Source organism: Vombatus ursinus, unplaced genomic scaffold, assembly GCF_900497805.2.
Source record: "Vombatus ursinus unplaced genomic scaffold, bare-nosed wombat genome assembly UNPS02014784.1, whole genome shotgun sequence".
Lineage (NCBI taxonomy): Eukaryota > Metazoa > Chordata > Mammalia > Diprotodontia > Vombatidae > Vombatus > Vombatus ursinus.
Window position 1 is genome coordinate 1,179,614 of NW_020954562.1, and position 22,068 is coordinate 1,201,681.

At 36.9% G+C, this 22,068-nt stretch overlaps 1 non-coding gene across 1 annotated transcript; it reads left to right on the forward strand.

Moving 5' to 3' along the window:
- The first annotated feature begins 4,813 nt into the window (after positions 1–4,813).
- LOC114046627 lies at positions 4,814–4,956 on the forward strand. Its single transcript, XR_003569531.1, has one exon. It is a non-coding gene; the product is annotated as a small nucleolar RNA SNORA48 (small nucleolar RNA).
- The last annotated feature ends 17,112 nt before the right edge of the window (positions 4,957–22,068 follow it).

Consider the following 22,068-nt stretch of genomic DNA (forward strand, 5'->3'; position numbering starts at 1 on the left):
TATCTATCTATCTATCTATCTATCTATCTATCTATCTATCTATCTATATCCAGTGATGACTTGTGTGTAAGAAGTAGAGAAAGAGATGTCATTCAGGAAATGTAGGCTCAGAAAGAGAAGTGGGTTGGTCATGTAGCGCAGATGAAAGCACCCATGTGCACACTATGAAATATGAAAAGACCTCAAGTAAGGCCTTCTAGCACCTTGAACGGATCTTCTATAGAGAATATATGGAAAGATATGGCCAAGAATCACAAAGAATTGGAAAGTGGCTTTTAATCTGGACTGGTTCAGAGAGGACTCGCATTGATAAAACCAAAGATCCCATATCAAAGTAGGAAATTCAACAAGTGATGAAGGGGAAGGAAGATATTTCCATGCATAGGGAATTGCATAAGCAAAGACTTGGAGGAGGGGGAAGAACAAGGAGTTTTCAAGGGAAAGAGAACAATCTAATTTGTCTGGAGCATTTGTTGTTGTTCAGTCATATCTAACTCTTTGTGACCCATTTGGGGTTTTCAAGGCAAAGATACTAGAGTGGATTGCCATTTCCTTCTCTAGCTCTTTTTACAGAAGAAACTGAGGTGAACAGGGATAAGTGACTTGCCCAGGATCAGACAGCTAGTGAGTGTCTGAGGCTGGATTTGAACTTGGGTCTTCCTGACTCCAGGCCCAGAACTCTATGCGCTGAGCCACCTAGCAGCCCCAGGAGCACATGCCTGGAGCACAGAGTACTCAAATGGAGTAATGTGAGATAAGCCTGGGAAGGTGAGTTGGTGTTCTATCAAATTTGAGATGCTTACCAATAATAATTTGTGCTGATATAATGCCTTAAGGTTTCTAAATATGCTGTATTTGACATAAGAGTTAAGAGATGACACTGGTCAATGTGACTTGGGCCAGCACAATTCTAGTGCATAGATGTATTTTGGAGGCTCTAAAGATTACTTGAATGTCCAGGCAACACATTCTATTGCTATGGTGGAGGTTAAAACAGTCTTGTGTTCAATAGTTTATTGCTAGTATAATACTTATTCAAAGGATACCAGTAGACATACGCTATTGAATACCAGTCTTAGTCTGCCTCTAGGAAATGAAGACATCTTCATTTAATCTGGATGTCCTATAGGCATCTTAAACTCAATATGTCCAAAACTGAACTCATTATCTTTCATCCTTCCAAATTTCCCTATTAGTGTTAAGGAAATAGCTACACATATGACACATAACCTCAACCCAGGTAATTGTCTCAATCAATAATTTGGAGTAACCCAGAGGGTTACTTAAGATCTGTGTGGTTTCATGCAAAAATATTCAAAATGGAACTATAGCCTTTTATATATGCACCAAGCACCTGTAAACAGCCCCTGGACCATTATGAATATACCAATTTTGAGTAGGTCATATGAGGATATACACAGATTTGGGACTATACCCATATAGTCATCATTCATTCTAAATGGTTCTGTCTATTGTATCCCCGTCTTCCTGGTGGGGAAATAAGCCTGGTCAAATGAGCCTTCATCAGATGCAATGCCAGGGACAGATACAGTCAACAATCAAAACTGCCTGATGTAACTGAGGGACAATTGTGTTGTGGGTCAAGAATTAAAAGAAAAAGCATGGGATTTGCTAAAGACCATTTACTTCTTGTACAAAGGAAGTATTGTTGCTCTAGCTGTGACTTTTCTCCAGTAAATATGAGAAGGAACTCCTGGGTAAATGGCAAGGACTCTTGCAAAATTGATCTGAGTTTCCACTTCCTTTCTCTATCCTCACCCCTTCCCCATGCAATGGAGAAGTAAAAAGGCAAAAAGTTGAAGAGTGAGAGAAATAATAAGTAATGGACCCAATAATACATAAACTGAATCAATTGATCCTGCAAACATTTTCTAAACGTCCTGATCAAGATGGATTTGGTCCTAACATTTGAATTCAGTGTCCCATGAAATTCATCATACTATCATAGAATATTAAAAGTATTAAGTGACTTTAGCAAATATCTCGTCTAGTCTTCCTCATTTTACATGTAAGAAGGAAGGAACTTTTTTTTTTCCTTGCAATGGCAACTGGAGTTCAGGTTAAAGGTTGCTGTCTCTGCCCCTCCCTTATTTTTTTTTTGTTTTTGATTTTTGATGAGGCAATTGGGGTTGAATGACTTGCCCAAGGTCACACAGCTAGAAGAGTCTGAGGCCGGATTTGAACTCAGGTCCTCCTGACTCCAAGGCCAGAGCTTTATCCACTTTGCCACCTAGCAGCCCCGCTGCCCCTTCCTTATTAATGTTACTCTGTACTGAAGCTTCAGGGAGATTTACATGGTCTGGATGTCTCACTGCTGGGTGGATAGAGGATGTGATGGAAGTTGAAAGAGATGATGAAAAACTATATGTGCATTTATCCCAAACCTAAGGGTAGTGTACTTGCCCCTCCTTCACCCTAGGACAGGACCACTCAGACGATGACTGCCTCATGTTCAAGATTTGTACTCTGTTGTCTATATCCTTAAAACTTTAGGTCAAGAGCCCTGACTAGTGTGTTTATCTTTCAATAGTCAGCCAGAAGACACAATTAGCTCAAAGCAATGGTATTTACTGAAATGGCATATTAAGAAAAGTAGCAATAAAACATCACTCCAATAAATTTGGACTTATTCTCCCAGAGATACACCCAACATCCGTGATATCAGTGATGAGAGTGGACACATATAAATATCTCAAGTAGAGAGACTCACATGGATGGAACACATTTAGTCAAGGTATACGTGTGGGGAAGCATATACCTGGAGAAAATATGTGCGAAGGTACACGTGAGGAGAGGTAGCTCATGTTTACAATGATGCAATGTTATAGGGCCACTGATGCTCTTTCATTGTTCCTGCTAGTCTTGATTTCACAGTTTCAGCCAGATACTGACCCAGTGGTTGCCACTGGATACTGATTGGCTGTTAGTCTCCACTGCTTCCATTTTGGGCACAGCTGAGCTACTCAGTGACTTTGCTTTCTAGATAGGACGCTGTGCAATAACCATTTAAAATGTATTCTTCTTTGTTCTAAAGAATGGAAAGAATCAGGGAATCTTCTCTGTTCAGAAGATCCAGTGCCTGGATATTTTCAAATTCAGGAACTCTTGAACTTAGGGTTACCTAAGAGGGAACTCTCAAAGTTTCTGCTGTCCTAGAAATTCCCTTTCTTTGCTATCAGGCAAGATTCTGAGTTCATTTGTTCTGGGGAATTTAAATTCCCTCAGTCATTTGAAAAGAAGGACCGAGGTGAATTCTCAAGAGCTCATAATTACCTCAAGATCTTAGTCCTTTCTCTAGAGCTGATTCTTCAGAGCTGACTGCTTTCTTAACTCTTGATAACAACTTTTCCTAATAACTTTTTTGTTGGTTCTGCCATTTTTAAACTTAAGCTCTCCTGTTCACTCAAATAAACAAGTCTACAGAAAAAAAGTCCCCCAAAAGAATCCACAACCAGAAGTCAAGTCCATTGTCTCTGTCCATTCTCAGTATCCTGACCCTTTCACATACCAATACAGTCACTCAAAATCTGATACCCTTACAAATTGCAAAATGGCCACTCTAAGTCTGATGAGGACATAGTTTGAAAGGCACTTTGCTCCATTTCCTTACTAAAGAAGGACACAATGGAAAATGAGCATTACACACGAGAAGGGTAGTAATATAATCTATGCTATATAGTAGATGAGAAGTGAAGGCAATTTCCTTACCTTGACCCAATTGGACAGAAAAACTGTAGATATTTCTATAGGTGTGTGTGTTTGTGTGTGTGTGTGTGTGTGTGTGTGTGTGTGTGTGAGAGAGAGAGAGAGAGAGAGAGAGAGAGTCAGGTAAGCTAGATGTTGATCATTTCTTGAGTAACTCTTTGTGTACCAACTGGATGTGATGTAGGACTGTCTAACAAAAAAAATGCAAGATTTAGGCAATACCACTCCCTCAGGAAGCAGTAGCTGCTGGTGAAAGGAGATGATAACTTGAACAGGTGATAGCAGTAGCTCAGTGGAGGATCAGAGAACAGTAACTTTGGAGGGAAGGATCAGTGACAAAGGGTGGAGCTTCTGCATATCGTGTTTTGGAGACTGGGTATGGTGATAGTGGCTTAGAGAGCTCTGGAACCACACCAAGAAAGCTACAAGAAAGAGGTGAGGCTAAGAAGCAGCTAGGTATAGCTAGATGCTGAGAGACAGAGCCACAAATGTTCTAATCACTATATAACATTTCCTCATTTTGGGCATTAGTTTCCCTGGGAATTGTTCCCTTCCCTGCCAGCATGGGAGTCTAGGAGAATGCACCCATTTGAGGGGTTTAGAGATTGAGAATGATTCTACTGTTGGTTTTTTCCCCTTGTTATTTACTTTGCTATTCTATCTCAATTAATTATTTTGCTATTTGACGTATGGTTCCTGACCTGGTCATGGCTGCAAAGGATTTAAGAGTTCTGTAAGACCTTTCTTTCATATAGGCAATGATGCTGAGAGAACTAGAGTGAAAAAATCTGGTTCAAATCACAACTCTGCCCATAAAACCTTGAGAAAATGATTTCACTTTTCTAAGGCTTAGCTTCCTTACCTAGAAAATGAGGGGGTTGTAAGAGATGATCTCCAAGTTCTAGCTTTTGATTCCAACTCTGGCAGAGCTGGGCTTAAAAACCGAAGTCCCCTGATTCTCAATCCAGTGCTCTTTCCACTACAACTAATCCAATTCAATTAATAAAATGTAAATAGTATTATGTTGGACAATTAGACAATTGCGTTTTCTTTCCTTAGTATTCTAGTTATCTGGAAACAAGAAAACTACCCCTGGCACTGGTTAGAGAGACAACTCTTTGGTTGTGTTCTTCTCATATCAGTCAGGGGCATAGCAGCTGTATAGTACAAGTTCATGCCAGCTTGACACTTTGCTGGGTGTCCATAGATGGCTCTTGCCTGGGCACACAATTGTCCAGTGGTCTTAGGAGGGAAATTCCACAGCTCCTAGAAAATTCCTTTAGAATTAGCGAGATAACTTTAACTGAAGTTGAAGTTAAAGTTGGAGAAAATGAGGAAAATGAAGTCATGTCCTGGCTCATCCACAAATAAAGGGAATATAGCTTTGTTCACTCTGTATTTCAGTGAAAGCCAATATAAGTCCAGAATAGTTGGACCAATTTACAATTTCACCAAAAGTTCCTAAGTATACCTGTTTCCCAAAGCACTACAACATTTGTTATTTTAATCTTTGCCATTTTAGCCAGTGCGATGAATATGAGATGGAAATTCACAGTTGCTTTAATTTGTATTTCTTTAGTTATTAGTGATTTGGAGAATTTTTTCATGTACTTGTTGATAGCTTGGATTTCTTCCTTTGAAAACTGCCTATTCATATCTTTTGACCATTATTTATTGGGGGAATGGCAGTTAGTTTTTTATTTTTTTTTTTTAGGCAATGGGGTTAAGTGACTCGCCCAAGGTCACACAGCTAGTAAATGTCAAGTGTCTGAGGTCAGATTTGGACTCTGGTACTCCTGACTCTAGGGTCAGTGCTCTATCCACTGCACTACCTAGCTGCCCCAAATGGCTGTTATTCTTGTAAATTAGAATCAATTCCTCAACTATTTTGGATATGAGATCTTTATGAGATCTTTATCACAAAAACTTGCTGCAAAAATTTTTCCCCCAGTTACTTATATCCCTTCTAATTTTAACTGCATTAGATTTGCAAAAGATCCTTTTAAATGTTATATAATCAACATTGTCCATTTTATCTTTTGTAATACTCTCTATTATTTGTTCAGTCATGAATTCTTTCCCTCTCCATAGATGTGAAAGGTAATTTCTTCCTTACTCCTCTAATTTGCATATAATATTACCTCTTATGTATAAGTCACATATTCATTTGGAATTTATCCTGGTAAATATTGTGGGGTATTGGTTTATACCTACTTTCTACCAAAGTACTTTTCAAATTTCCCATCAACTTATGTCAAATAATGAGTTCTTACTCCAGTATCTATAGTCTTTGGGTTTATCAAACACCATGCTATTATGTTCTTTGCCTCCTGATATTATGTTGCTAATGTGTTCCAATGATTGCTCTCTATTTTTTTAACCAGTTGACCAAATAATTTCAATGATTATTGTTTTATAGTAAAATTTGAGATCTGGTACTGATAGACATCTTTGTTTTTTCTTCTTTTTTTTTTATTTTACTCTTGAGTACTTTACATTTTGTTCCACTATATGAATTTCATTATAATTTTTTCTTGCTTTATGAAACAAGTTGCTGGTAGTTTGATTGATGTAATACTGAATAAGTATATTAATTTAATTAGTATCTTCATTTTTAGTATGTTGACTTTATCTACCTATGAGAATTAATATTGCTCCAATTATTTAAGTTTGACTTTATTTCTGCAGAGTGCTTTATAGTTAGATTCATATAGTTCCTGGGTGTATCTTGGTAGAAAGACTCTTAAATATTTTGTAGCTTCAGTAGTTAGTTTGAATGGGTTGTCTCTTTTTATGTCTTCCTGCTGGATTGTGTTGATAATATATAGGAGTGTTCACAATTTCTGTGGATTTATTTTATATCCTGCAACTTTACTGAATTTATTGTTTCAATTAATTTCTGGTTGATTTTTTTAAAGTTTTCTAAGTAAATCATCTTCAAAAGTAATACTTTTGTTTTTTCTTTGCTTGTGTTATTCCCCCAATTTATCTTTATGTCATTACTATAGCAAGCATTTCTAGGATTATGTTACATAGTAGAGGTGATCACAGGCAATCACTTCTTCTTTTATTGGAAAAGTCTCTAACTTTTTCCCCATGACCTATAATGTTTGTTCTTGGTGTTAGATTGATTGCATTAATTATATAAAGATACTTATTAAGAAAGATCCATTTATTTTCTCTTCTTTATAGGATTTTGAACAGAAACAGATGTTGGATTTTGGCAAGAGCCTTTTCAATATCTATTTGTATAATAATATATTTATTATTTACGTTGCTTATCCTTATGTTGAAACAACCTTGTATTCCTGGTATAAATCCAACATAATCATAGTATATAATCTTTCTAATATGTTGTCATAGCCTATTTGCTAATATTTTATTTAAATATTTTGCATCAATATTGGTATAAAAAAAGAGATTAGAAGTGTGCCTTCTTTTCCCATAATTGCAAGGAATTTGTGTAATACTAGAATTGATCATTTTTTTTTTTAATCTTTAGAGTTTTTCCCCCTTTAGGAGTTTATTTATGATTTGCTCGTTTTGTATTCTAATGTTGGTTCACTTAAATAGTCTATTTCTTTTTTTTACTAATCTGGGCTTTTTATATTTTTTTGTAAATGTTCAGCCATTTTCTCTAAGTTATCAGTCTTGTTAGCAAATTATTGGGGAATATAGTTTCTGCTAATTTCCTTTATTTCCTCTTCAATTGTTGTGAATTCTCTTTTTTCATTTTTGATACAAATGATCTAGTTTTTTTAAAAATCACATTATTTATTTATTTTATTAGTGTTTTTCAAAAAACAACTTCTAGTTTTATCAGTTCAATTTTTAAAATCACTTTAATTTTCAGAATTCCTATTTTATTCCTTAGTTGGGGGGTTTTGTTTTGTTCTTGTTCAAGGGTTTGGTTTTTTTTTTTTGTCTTTGCAATGCCCAATTCATTGATTTACTTTTTCTATCTGATGTTGATGAAAGTGTTTAGAGATATAAAAATTCTACTAAGAACTGCTTTACCTGTTTTGGTAGGCTGTCTCATTATTGTCATTTTAAAAAAATGAAACTTTCTCTTGTTTCTATAATTTGTCATTTGACCTCCCAGGTTTTTTTTTTTTTTAGAAATATAGACTCTTAATTCTTGGGTTATGGCTTATCCATAAAACAAAAATAACTGAAATGTTAACACAGAATTATTTTGGACCTCTTAACTACTTGCCAGTGTTACCCTGGAGACCAGGACATGAATAATGAATTACCTTTGAAGTCCTGGCAAAACATTTCTGCTGAAGTGATTATTATACATTAGCAGCTGTAGTTCTGACTATGAGAAAATAATTACAATAGAGAATAATGATGATGATATCTTAGATTTATATATATACATATATGTAGAATCTTAATAATTCAGACTAGTTAGAAGTAGGTTTAGTCTATATCAGTGAAAAATCTAATTTTAGGTAATATTTGAAAGAAATAATTTCATTACTCTCTATTACCTCCAATGATTTTTTAAAAAGTATATGATTATATAGAGTCCTATTTTAATGATATAAGCCATAGTGCCTTGACATGTCTGCTTCTCCTCAGAGTCTTTCTCTCCCTTCAGGCACCTGAAGAGAATCTGGAACCATATATGCCCTTTCTTGAATTTGGAAATCCAAAGAACTTGATCTCTCTTCTCTCTCTAGCTCTTGACAAATCCACCCCTCCCATAGGCAAGGAGCATTGATTAATCAGTCTCCTCCAAAGAGGAGAGTCTTATGTAAATAGACTTTGAGCTGTGGTGTTATAATGAATAAACAAAATGAATTTGTCATTAGTAGCACCCATTCTCATTTAAGCAATTAATGATAAAAAAATTCTGAGAAATTGTTTAAAAAATAATTATATAAGAAAAGTTCTTGAGAGTTCATGTCCTTAGGTCAAAACTTGGATTGCTTTGCTATAAGCAACATATCTAAACAGTTAACAGTGAGGCTTAAATTCAGATGTTGTCTGGGCATCTATATCAGGATAGCATGAACAATGTGACCTTCTCCTGCCACATACAGTATGTAGGCATTGCCAGGCTCCATGAGATCTTCCTTCCTCCAGGAGCAAGGTTTCTTGAAGGAGACTCAGCAATGGGAACATTGACAAAGCACATTCCTTCCCAGTAGCTCAGGGGCCCAGAGTTCCCATCAAAGCTAAGCATTGCCTTGAAGTAAATTAAATGTCTCTTTCTTCCTTCTCTCTCTCTGTTTCTCTCTCTCTTCCTCTGTCTCTCTCTTTCTGTCTCCTTTCTCATTCTCTCTCCTTCTTTCTCTCTCTGTCTCTGTCTGACTCTCTTCTTTTCTTCTCTCTCTGTCTCTTCCTCTGTCTCTCTGCCTCTCTCTTGATAGGCTGACATTAGCCTCCTTGCTGCTCTGTTCTACAGCTCTTTAGCTCTCTCTGATCTGTTGCATTGCCCAAAGGGAAGTCCTTCATGTGTTTTTGGTTTTTTTTTTTTTTAGCATTTACAGCAAGATGTTTAAAGAGCAAGTCTCTTAAACTGGGTCTACACTGTTTCAAAATAATCACAACTTTGTGATTTAGTTGTGTCTTTAAGTAGACTCAGCTTCAGTATGGTATAGTAGTAGTATGTAGTCTAGAAGACCTGGATTAAAATAGCCCTTTTGACATTGACTCCCTGCGTGACCTTGAACATGTCACTTAACATTGATGGGCCTTAGCTTCTTCATCTGTAAAATGAGAGGTTTGGATTAGATGGCCTCTGATATCCCTTCCAGCTTTCCATTTATGTTCCTATGATCCAATCACAACCTGGAGCCATTGTAGACCCTCATGTGTGACTACACCCACCAAGATGATAAAAATTCTCTATTAACCCCATGAATTCAAGAATTTGACTCAGTTATTATTGTTGTTCAGTCATCTCCAACTCTTGGTGACCTCATTTGGGGTTTTCTTGGCAAAGATACTGGAGTTGTTTGTCATTTCCTCCTCCAGCTCATTTTACAGATGAGGAAACTGAGGCAAACAGGGTCAAGTGACTTGCCCAGGCTCACACAGCTAGTAAGTGTCTGAGGTTAGATTTGAACTCGGGAAGATGTGTCTTCTTGACTCCAGACCAAGCACTCTATCCACTGTGCCACCTAGTTGCTCTAACAAAGAATTACTAAATGCCTATTATATGCAAGGCATCACATTAGGAGCTGGTGATAAAAAGACAAAAATAATCCCTGCCCTCAAGGAGCTTAGAGTTTACTGGAGAATACAACATGTAGCCAGTAAATAAAGACAAGATAATTTAAAAGGGGACTAGGAAGAATCTAGAAAGGCCATCTGGAGGAGGAGGCATCTGAGTTAAGTGTTGAAGAAAGCTCAAGACTCTTAAGAGGCAGAGCTGAACTTAGCCCTGTGTCATTGTGATTATTGCTCCCTCTGGTTCTACCAATGAGTTGCTCTGAGATTTTGGGCAAATAATTTCACTTCTTGGACCTCAGTTTCCCCAAATGTAAAATGAGACAGTTGGATGAAATGACCTCTACATTACCTTTCACATTGTGTGATTTTGATGATGTGATTCTATTATAAAAGTTTGACGTGAGAAGCTAGCTGAATACTCATGAATGTCAGTTGGTATCCTGGGGACAAGAAACTTCTTTGGAGGTAAGTTGCTTAGCGGAGATAAATTCCTTCTCTAGCTTAGGTCAGCCTTTGTTGCCCCATAACACAAAACTGAGAGCAAGCAGGGATTATTGTTTGGGGGAACAGGGCTCAAGAGTCATCTGATGAGAGAGAATTTTATTATGCTCATTATATAAGATGTTGAGGGATACAGGATCTGCTGCCTGAGCATTTTGTTCCTCCTTTCCTTGATTATAATCAGCTTGGTATGAAAAATAACCTTGTTTATAAAAAGCCTTAAGGTGAAAGTCTTATGCCTTTAGTTCTAGGTGGTCCTGATACTAAGGTAAGTGACTTTTTAATCCTTTTTAAAAAAGTCCATTTATTAAAAAAAAGTAGTGACTTAGAAGTTGTTAGCAGGAAAAAAATGGTTGTTTAAAATGGTTCAGTAATTTATGGCATATAAAATATTTATAGCAGACCTTTTCATGGGGACAAAATATTGGAAATTGAGGGGATGCCCATCAGTTGGGGAAAGGCTAAACAAGCTTTGGCATATGAATGTAATGAATACCATTGTGCAATAAGAAATGAAGAACAGGCAGATTTCAGAAAAACCTGGAAAGACTTGTATGAACTGATGCGAAGTGAAATGAGCAGAACCAGGAAAACATTGTATATAGTACTAGCAACATTTTGTGATGATCAACTATGAATGACTCAGCTCTTCTCAGCAACACAAAAATCCACCTTATGCATTTAAATTAAGTAATTTAAATGTAAATAGGCCACATTAATTCTTTGCATTGATGTTCAATGCTGAAGTTCTAAAACAACATTTGTACCTTAAAAAAAGTAAAGAAAGATCTGTTACAGAGAGGGAATATGCCCTATTCTGTGTAAGCACCCTGGGACAAAGCTTTAGTCACTTTTACCTAGTTATTGTTCTATTAAGCATTATAAAGATATAAAGGAAATAGAAGATGCAGTTTCTACAAAGGAAGAACTTTCAATCTAACTAGGGAGACAGAATTCACATTAATGCAAAAGGAAAAACCTCCAATGAGAAACCTGTCAGCATCTGCTAGGCTAGACCCCAAGCACCAAACAGATAAAGTATTTTATACTCTGTTCCAGGGGTGGGGAATCTGTGGCCTCGAGGCCACATGTGGCCTTCTAGATCCTTGGGTGTGGTCTTTTGACTGAGTCCAAGATTTATAGAACAAATACTTTTATTAAGGGGATTTGTTCTGTGAAGTTTGAATTCAGTCAAAGAGCCACACACATTTAAGGACATAGAGGGCCACATGTGGCTTTGAGGCCCCAGGTTTCCCACCCCTGCTCTGTTCCCTTATTGATTATCTCATAGGCTTTCTGGGAACCTTGGATTTAGTGTTGGAAAGAATCTCAGTGATCATCCTGGCTAATTCCTTTCTTAAATAGGGAAGCTGAATCCCAGAGAAGCCAGAGTATTTTAGATCTAAAAAGGACCATAGAGATAATTTTCTTCAAAGCTCTCATTTTATAGTTTGGGCAACTGAGGCCCAGAAAAAGTAAGTGATTTTCCTGATGTCAAACGGAAAGAACCGAGATTTGAACCCCTTTCCTCAATTCTAAATTCAAAGGTCTTTTTGCTAACATTACCCAATCTCTGAGCTGCCTGCTTGGGTTATCTGAGTCTTCTAGGAGTGAAGTACTTGTCCATGGTGCTGCTCCTGAGCCTTCCTGAATGTGGGTGATGGAAATGTCTTTCCCTTATAAGGTCATACAGAAAAAAACCAAAACAAAACATTTATCCCCATGTGGGAGAGAGAGACAGAGACAGAGAGACAGAGAGAGAGAGAAAGAGAGAGAGAGAATTACTTAAAATCAGATGATGACGGGTTTAGAGCAGGAAGGTACCAATGACACCATTTTACAAATGAGAAAAATGAGGCCCAGAGGTGGAATGTGACTTGTTTAAGATATAAAGCTTTTGCCGATCTTCTCAGGGTGTTCTCAGATTATCAAGCAAATGCCTATCCTTTTACTTATTGTATCTCCTTATCTGATTATAAACTTGAAGGCAAGGACTGATTTTTATTTGGTATCTATATCCCCAGCACTTAGTGCACGACTGGTAGTTTTAGAGCAGGCATTTCACAGAAGTTTGTTGAATCAGATTGGATTCACTTGGACCCTGATAGCCACTCACAAATCAATTATCTTAAATGGCTTAAGTGTGATTATTCCTGCAGGTGAGTGAATGAACCAGATCCTCCAGTTCTTCTCCAGCCAAATAATTCTATGAAAATGTATCTTTTTCATATTCCCAGCTTCAGATATGCTCAACATTGTTCCCTAAAAAAAAAAAAGTATTCTTAGAGACCTTCCCATCCCTTACTAGGCTTACACTGAATATTCTAAATATAGCTAGTTATTCAAGCAGCTAAGTGGGCAGCAGGTGGTACAGTAGACACAGTGCCTCATCTGGAGCCAGGAAGACCTGTATTCAAATTCAGTGTCAGACACTTCCTAGCTGTATGCACCTGGGCAAGTCACTTAATCTGTTTGCCTTGGTTTCATCATCTGTAAAATGGAGATAGTAATGGCACCTACTTCACAAGGTTGTTATGAGGATCACATTAGATAATAATTGTAAAAACACTTAGCACAGTGCCTGGCACATAGTAAATGGATAGAAGTGTAACAATAGCTAACATATAGAGGTGCCATTACTATTATTATAGCTCTTCTAGCCCTAAAATCTTATAAACTGTCTGGGTTTCAATTTCCTCATTAATTAAAATAAAGGGTTAAGATTATCATTAGTTCCCATAGCTTTTTGTTTCATGAATCTCTTTCAACCAAAAAAAAAAAAAGTGCTGTGAACCCCCAGGACAACTTAATGTACTACTCATGACATTTTTTACAATTATTTACAACTTAAGATACCATCAAAGAATATCCAGCTAACCATCTGGGCCACTGTTACATACTCATGAAGGGTTCTTGAACCATTAAGTAGGAATCCCTAGACTAGATGGTCTCTAAGGTTCCTTCTGGGTCTAAAGTCCTGTGATTCAGTAATTGTGTTTTTTCTTTATGTTTGAAGAGCTTTATAATAAATATTTACTCTAGTGCTACATTTAGCTTTTCATTTTTCAGTGTATATCTGAAACTGAAAGCAAATTAACACAGAAACCATTTGTAAACACCCGCAGAGAAGATAAGACATCCATCCCAAAGCAATCCCTTTGAGAATGGGCACAGCTAGGTTACTTAAAACAAACAAGTACTTATCAGTATCTAGGAGCCTGGATTACCTGACACAGACTCTGGCTACACTCAGACACAGCAGCATCCACCCAGGGATAGATTCAAAGCAAATCCCAGGAATCCATGAAATCAGCACAGAATCCCTCTTATTGGAGAGAAATTGAATTCATGCCGTGGTCTGTAGGGTCAGTATCTTACAACCAGATATAAACTATTCTAGGCTATTTATATGAAACTGGCAAGTCATTGCTGAAATTAAAGTCTCTGCCTTGGTTTCCTCATCTGTAAAATAGCTGCTGCCTCCTAGGGTTGTAAGGACAAAATGAGACAATGTTTGTAAAACACTTTGAAAACCTTAAAGTGATATAGAAATGCTAGCTGTCATCATTGTCATCATCATCATCATCATCATCATCTCTAGGACACTATCATTTTTCCAGTCTCCCAGTTTTGCATCCTTGCTGTTACCCTCAATTCCTCACTCTCCCTCATCCCATATATCCAGTTAGTTATCAGATCTCATAATTTTGACCTCCACAAAATTTCTCATGTTGTCTCACTACTCTCACAGTCACCATCCTAGTTCAGGCTCTCATAGGGACTTACCTAGACTATTACAATAACCTTCTAATTGGTCTCCCTGTCTCAAGTCTCTCCCCACTCCAATCAATCTTCCACATAACGTCCAAAGTGATTGAATCTTCCTTAAGTACAAGTCTGATTCTTCTGCATCAACTCCAATGGCTCCCTACTGCCTCTATAATTAAATATGAACTTTTCTTTGGCTTTTGAAGTTGTTTACAACTTGGCTCCCACATACCTTTCTCATTCAATATTACTCCATTTTCTACATTGCTCATTCTAGGGGGACTGTGCTTCCTGTTCCACAAACAGAGCATACCATCTCTCATCTTTCTCCCTTTCCACAAGCTCTTTTCCACATGTGGAAAAAAACTTGCACTACCTACTTTGTAGAATCCTGCATTTCTTTTTTTAAATTAATTAATTAATTTTGATTTATCAACAATCATTTCCATAAGCTTTTGAGTTTTAAATTTTTCTCCCTCTCCCTCCCCACCTACCTCCCCAAGATGGCATGCAATCTGATATAGGCTATACATATACATTCCTATTAAACATATTTTCACATTAGTCATGTTGTAAGGAAGAATTAGAACCAATAGAAGGAACCACAAGAAAGAGGAAACAAAACAGAAGAAAAAAAAAAGAGCAAATAGTATGCTTCAATCTTCATTCAAACTCCATAGTTCTTTCTTTGGATGTGGGTAGCATTTTCCATCATGAGACCTTTGGAGATGTCTTAGATTCTTGCATTGCTGAGAAGGGCTAAGTCTATCAACATTAGTCATCATACAATGTGGCTGTTACTGCGTACAATGTTCTCCTGGTTCTGTTCACTTCACTCAGCATCAGTCCATACAAGTCTTTCCAGGTTTTTTTGAAGTCTGCCTGCTCATCATTTCTTATAGCACAGAAGTATTCCATTACATTCATATACCACAACTTGTTCAGCCATTCTCCAATTGATGGGCATCCCTTCAATTTCCAATTCTTTGCCACCTCAAAAAAGAGCTGCTATAAATATTTTTGTACATGTGGGTTCTTTTCCCATTTGTATGATCTCTTTGGGATATAGCCCTAAAAGTGCTATTGCTGGGTCAAAAGGTATGCACATTTTTATAGCCCTTTGGGCATAGTTCCAAACTGCTCTCCAAAATGGTGGGATCAGTTCACAACTCCACTAACAATGCATTAGTGTTCCAATTTTTCCACATCTTCTCCAACATTTATCATTTTCCAGTCTTGTCATGTTGGCCAATCTGGTAGATGTGATGTGGTACTTTAGCACCATTTTGATTTGCATTTCTTTAATCAATAGTGATTTAGAGCATTTTTTCATGTGACTATAGATGTCTTTAATTTCTTCATCTGAGAACTGCCTGTTCATATCCTTTGACTATTTATCAATTGGGTTATGACTTGTATTCTTGTAAAAGAATCCCACATTTCTTTCAAAACTCAGCTCAAATACCACTTCCTACCTGAAGCCTTTCCTAATCCCCCTCAAATATTAGTGCCCTTCTTTCCTAACTAAAATTCATTGATTTTTGTCTTTATTCTGTATATACTTAAATAGTCCACAGGAATGGATAGAATGTAAACTCCTTGAGAGCAGAGACTATTATTCATTTTGGCTTTGGATTCCCAATGCCTAGCCCAGTGTTTAGCACATGTTAAGCACCTAATTAATTCTGGTTGATTAATTGACTAGAACTTACCGCCTTCCTCAAATTAACTTGTATTTAGTTGTATGTACTTTCCATTCCTGTCTCCCAGTAGAATGAATGTAAGCTCCTCAAGGTCAAGGCATGTTCAATTTATGTTTTTGTATCCCCAATATGCCTCACAGTGGCTTGCATATATGGGCACTTAATAAATGTTTGCTGGATTCCTGTTCCACAAACAGGAGTAGGTAGTAGGTGGGTGGTAGAAAATTTGACTGTGATACGAGAAAAAAAGTAGTAGTGACCCACCCAAATCCCATTTTTTTGCTTTATGGATTTCCATTAAAAAAAGAATTTCCATAAAAACTGAGAGTAGTGATCTAACCTGTACTTTTTTAGGATGAAAAGACTCATCCTTAAAAAAGCATAGGTTAAACAGGGCCTTATAAATGTGAAATCACCACCATCATATTACTCTCATCATATCTAGTTTAATATAATGAAGCTATTGCCATATTCCATTTGACAGCTCCTACTAACACTTCTTTGTTAATGTGGCCACTGTTGACCAGAAATTCTTTATACCATCTGTGCCTACACATCTGTCCATTTAGCAGTAATTAAATGGAAGATGCTGTTTTATAGTGAATAGCTTTCATGTATTATCTTTAAATATCTTTATAATGGTAAATAGTTTAATAAAAGAGAAGAATTTTAAAAATTATTTGTTGATGCAAGAAGACTATTAAATAATTGTAGTTTATGCACCATCTTTTGCAAAGGAAAAGGAGGTAGAAAAATTCTGTAAAGAGCTACTTAAAACTCTTCAAATTAAATTACCATGTGATTTAATACTTAGTGATTTCAATTCAAAAGTGGTTACGGGGATGATGGTGATAGTATATTAGTAAACATGGATGAAGAGTAAGAAATAAAAGAGGTTATAGCTTTATAGAATATTCAGAAGCCTCATGTCTGTGTACTATATAATTTGAGAAGGGAGTTGGGAGACACTGAGCTTGTAAAACATCAAATAACATCATAAAATTGAAATTGATTATATTTTTAACAGAAAACAACTGGTTATAGATATGGGAGTCATATCAATGGGAACTGTCTATGTACAGTCAAGCCATCAACTTGTTAGAAGGAGGATGAAAGTGAAAATCAAACTAAAAGGAAGAATAAAAATGAGAAGACGGGGCATGCAACAGCAAAAAGAGCAATTTAAACAAACTGGGAATGGGAAAAAAAAAGGGAAATGGATAAAAAACAATCAATTATTTCCAAAGGAAATTTATCTAGCACCAAAACAGAGGCCAAAGGAAAAACTAGCTTAGAAACTCACTCAGCCAGTAAGCACTTGATCTCTTTGCCTGTCAGAGAGAAATGGCAGCCAAATACAACATGGTTTAAAGAATAAACTTGTTTGTAAGATTTTATGAAGGAGGATAATGGGAAAATGTTAGCAGTATCATCTCACAAAACAGTAAGAAGTAGAAAGAAGAATAAAATTTGCAGAAAGTCTGGCAGAAGATCCTACTATGTAACATTATACTGAAAATACTTAGATATGTATTTGTAAGGAGTACAACAAAGAGATGAAAAATGGAAAAATATTGTAAAGATTTTTATAACAGACATGTCTCTACAGCTTTTGTATATTGTATAGTGTCTTAAAATTTGCAAAATATTTAAACCAACCTGCCAAACATTTACTAAATCCCTATTATGTGCCAGGCACTGCAGATATAAAGACAAAAATGAAACAGTCTCTGCCCTCAAAGAATTTGCATTCTAGTGTATGTGAGTGCAGACAACATACACATAAATAATTAAATACAAAGTAAATACAAAATAGAATTCAAAATCTTATAAAAATGAATGTTAAAATTGTCTTTATATGTAATTAGAAAAATATTATTAAAAATGCTAAGTAATTGGGAGGGGAGCACTAACATTTGGAAGTATCAGAAAGAGTCTCTTTTAGGAGGTGATATTTGAGCTGGACTAGAAGGGAGCTTGGAGTAGTGGACACACAGCTGGCTTTGAAGCCAGGAAGACCTGGGTTCTTCTGGCTGTGTGACCTGGGCAAATCACTTAACCTCTTGGTGTTCAAAGAAACTCTCCAAAATTTGAATTTGCAGGAAAAGTGCCTATGTTGGTAGAGGGATTTTTCCTCATCAGACATTCCTGGCATCAGTGACATCGTATATCCAGTCTCTATCCCTACCTTGAGAAACCTTAGTAATTCTTAGTGTTGGAGTAATGTGGGCGAGTATTCCTAGCATGAGGAACAACATGGGTAAAGCCATTGAGGTGTAAGATAGAAGAATGTGTATGGGAACATTCAGGTAGGTTGGTTTGACTCCAACAGGGTGTGTGAAGGGACAAATAAGTTTATTCTTTAAACCATGTTGTATTTGGCTGCCATTTCTCTCTGATAGGCAAAGAGATCAAGTGCTTACTGGCTGAGTGAAGTATAGTGAAATGAGTAGGGAAAGATAGAATGGAGCCAGATTATGATTAATTATTTAATCACATAATAATTGCCAACAGAGATGTTGATATATTATCCTAGGAGTAATTGCTTCGTGAGCAGGGAAGTAACATAATCAGACCTGTGCTTTAGAAATGTCCATGGAAGATAGGAAGATAGACAAGAGAGGCAAAGTTGATACCAAAAGCTTGGAAAAAATCTTGGACCTCATTGTGATTCTCAAAAAGGTGGTCTAGAAAATGTTAATAATAACTAATCCACATGCTTGCTTTCTCATGTCTATGAGCACTTTTTTTATTTTATTTTTTTGGTGAGGGCAATTGAGGTTAAGTGACTTGCCCAGAGTCACACAGCTGGTGAGTGTTATGTGTCTGAGGCGGGATTTGAACTCAGGTCCTCCTGAATCCAGGGCCAATGCTCTATCCACTGCCCCTATGAACACTTTTAAAGCTAATACATCTACATATGTATCAAAGAGATCTTTGATGAAGGCACAAGAAGGGAACTGGCAGGCTTTTACAAATGACATTCCATAATATCACATCTTTACAGTCACCGATTCCCTTAAACTGGGTAAATCCTTCCATATTCTGGGCTGGAAATCCCTAAATTCCCTTCCAGTTCTAATATTCTGTACCTTTTTGTTCTTCCTTTATTTTTTAATGTTCACATTAATTTTCCATACTAAAGCCCTCTTGGGGAGTTATTGAGTTCAGGAGCTGAACATTTCACAATATTCTACCTTTGTCTTAGGCACAGTGGCACAGTGACTAGGGCACCGAACTTTGAGTCAGGAAGACCTGAGTTCAAATTTAGCTGTGTGACTCTGGGCAAGTCACTCAACTGCTGTTTGCCTCAGTTTCTTCACCTGTAAAATGGTTAGAATAATATCACCTATCTCCCTGAGTTGCTTTGAGGATAAAAAGAGATATTTGTAAAGTGGTTTGAAAACAGTGCTATTTAAATCCAAAATGGTTTGAAAATGGTGCTATTATCAAGGAGAATTGAATCTCCATTTTACATAGATTTTTCCCCCTTGCCTTCCAAGTAAGTGGTCTCAAGTAAGCCTTTAAAAATAGGATAAGGGGCAGCTAGGTGGCAAAATGGATAGAGGACCGGCCCTGAAGTCAAGAGGACCTGAGTTCAAATGTGGCCTCAGACACATGACACTTACTAGCTGTGTGACTCTGGGCAAATCACTTAACCCCAGTTGCCTCACAGAAAAACAAAAAAACAAACAAAAAAAAAATAGGATACCATTAGGGGTCTGGGTGGGGAAAAAAGAAACCCAACTCCCAACCATTCTCAAAATTGTTTTAACTGAATAGAAAAGTCACTGAAAGGTTTTTTGACAAGATAACTCAAGAAGCAACGCCATTCATGAGAGAAGTGAGGATGGGTGGTAGTGATTTTGCCCCAACCACTGACCCTGAGGGCAAACAGGGACATGTCACACAAGTGGAGGAGCCTACGTAGAAGAACAAGAGGAACATTATGATCCCTAAATTTGTCAGGAAGCAGCATCGTGTGAAATCTTCATACTCTTGAGGAGATCGAGGGAGATAACTTCTGTAAAAATGAAATCCCATTTGGGGGAGAAATTAATTCCTACCCCAAACCTGTTCCACATTAGGTGCTATTTGCAGTATAATGGAAAAAAATTTCTCTTCCATTTAATCCTTCCTTTTATTTGTTCCCTCCATTTGCTGTGCTCTTAATGTATTCTGGTACACCTGCTCCATTGACTACTTACCGCCTGGAAGCATCTCTCTCTCGTCTGATTGCTTTTATACATTTAAATTCACATTTCTGTGTTTCCTCTTTTGCTTTAATTATCTGTCATCAAAGTGCAATGTATCCTCTTTTTGTTCTGATTTGGGAAATAAAACTTGATCCAAACATCAGTCCTCACTTGGTACAGTCATTGAAATGATGGCCAATGGTCCCCAGTTCAATATTACCCCCTAGTGGAAACACTTTGAGCAGGCAGTTTTGCAGCCTTGTTGACTTGGATTCTGTGGTAGAATAACAGTGATAAAAAGATAGGCTTTTTTTTTCACAGAGAAGGAAGTTTGGGGTTATTAAAGGAGTGTTGTAACTTCCCAAAGACAGTCTGTTCTGCTCTCATCTTTTGAGCCCAACTTGTTGGTTATTGGAAACATCTTCCAAGTCATATATCCTGATAGACAAACTCAGAGATCAATGGAAAGGGTCATGGTGGGCATGAACCAGCTGCAATGCATAACGTGTAAGACCTCTGAAGAACTAGAATAAAAAGACGTCTTCAATGGCATGTATGATCCAAAAAAAGGATGGGACGGTTATGTGGTGCCAACAACATGAGATAATGCATCATCTAACTGAAGGTTACACTTTTAGCCTTGAGCTGTCCCACTGTAGACACTTAATAGTTGTGTGATCAGGGCAAATCTATTCACTTCTTTGAGCCTCATTTTCCTCATCTGTAAAATGAGAATAACAATACCTGTTGTACCTACCTCTAGAGTTTCTGTGAAGTTCAAATAAGATAATGTACTTAAAGTGTTTTATAGATTGTAAATCTCTATACAAAAGTCAGCTGTTATTAATCCTTGCTCTTTTCTCAAAGCCATTAGAGAGGCTGGGTAATACTGGACTATCCCTGGTGATTTCTGGTGCCTTGTCCTTTTTGCATTTTATTTGATAGTGAAATTTGACTATGCAGTAATTACTCAGAATTGGTTTGCCCCAGCCTTTAATTGCTAAGCATGGAGAGGCTTTTGATCTTAATTTACATGGGGCCTGTCATGTGGCTCAGCAGCTTATGATGTACAAGAGGGAATTTCCTTAATCTGCTTCCCTTAATTGCAGTGAGACAATGACTGCTTTCTGGCAAGATGGGTCCTGGTGATTTTGAAATAAATATCAGAGAGATTGAAGGTCATGTGCTCAGACCCTGATCTGCCCTTCTCAGCAGAGATGTTGAATGTGAATTATGGCTGCACTGTTATCTCTTATTGCCGAAGCAAATACATACAATCGATTCCCAGGACTAAATTACTGGTTGTCTTTTTTTAAACTTAATTTTTCACATTTTTATTATGAACATAATCATCAACAGTTACAAAATTTTCAATATGCAAAGAATAAGAAAATTATTAAACTGTGAATATCTGTTACATAGGTTTGAAGAGCATATATTAAATTAAACATAGTAGTAACAAAACTACCCATTTATGTCTTTCTGAACATTTTGGTTTTCTTTTGTGTATTTTAAATGTTTTATTAATATTCCTGTCTTTTTTTTTTTGCGTCTCTATCCCTTCCCACTAACTCAAAACCTCATCCTCTCCCTCCCCAGAAATCCTCTCTTGTAAAGATCAGATATCTATCATTGAGTTACTGCATTATCTGGGCTCTTTGCTTTTCTTTTTGCTGCCTGATTTGTTAACTGAACCATCCAAAACACTTTTACCAAACCAGGGAAAACAAAAGAAACTCCAAGAAGCTAGCTTTACTCTAGCAGCAGTAGTTATAAGGGCTGTGAGAGGAGGATGAAACTGGTGATTAAAATGAACTTGGAGTGTTATCTGAAGATTTCAGTTGACTTTACTATTGCTGGCCCTCAGCAGCATAGATATTAGAATTGGCTGTATTTTTTGTTGTTGAGTTGCATCTTTGGGAAAATATTGGCATAGTAAAAATATGTTTTTGTATCATAATGTAATTCTGTATCAGAATAAAGCTTGG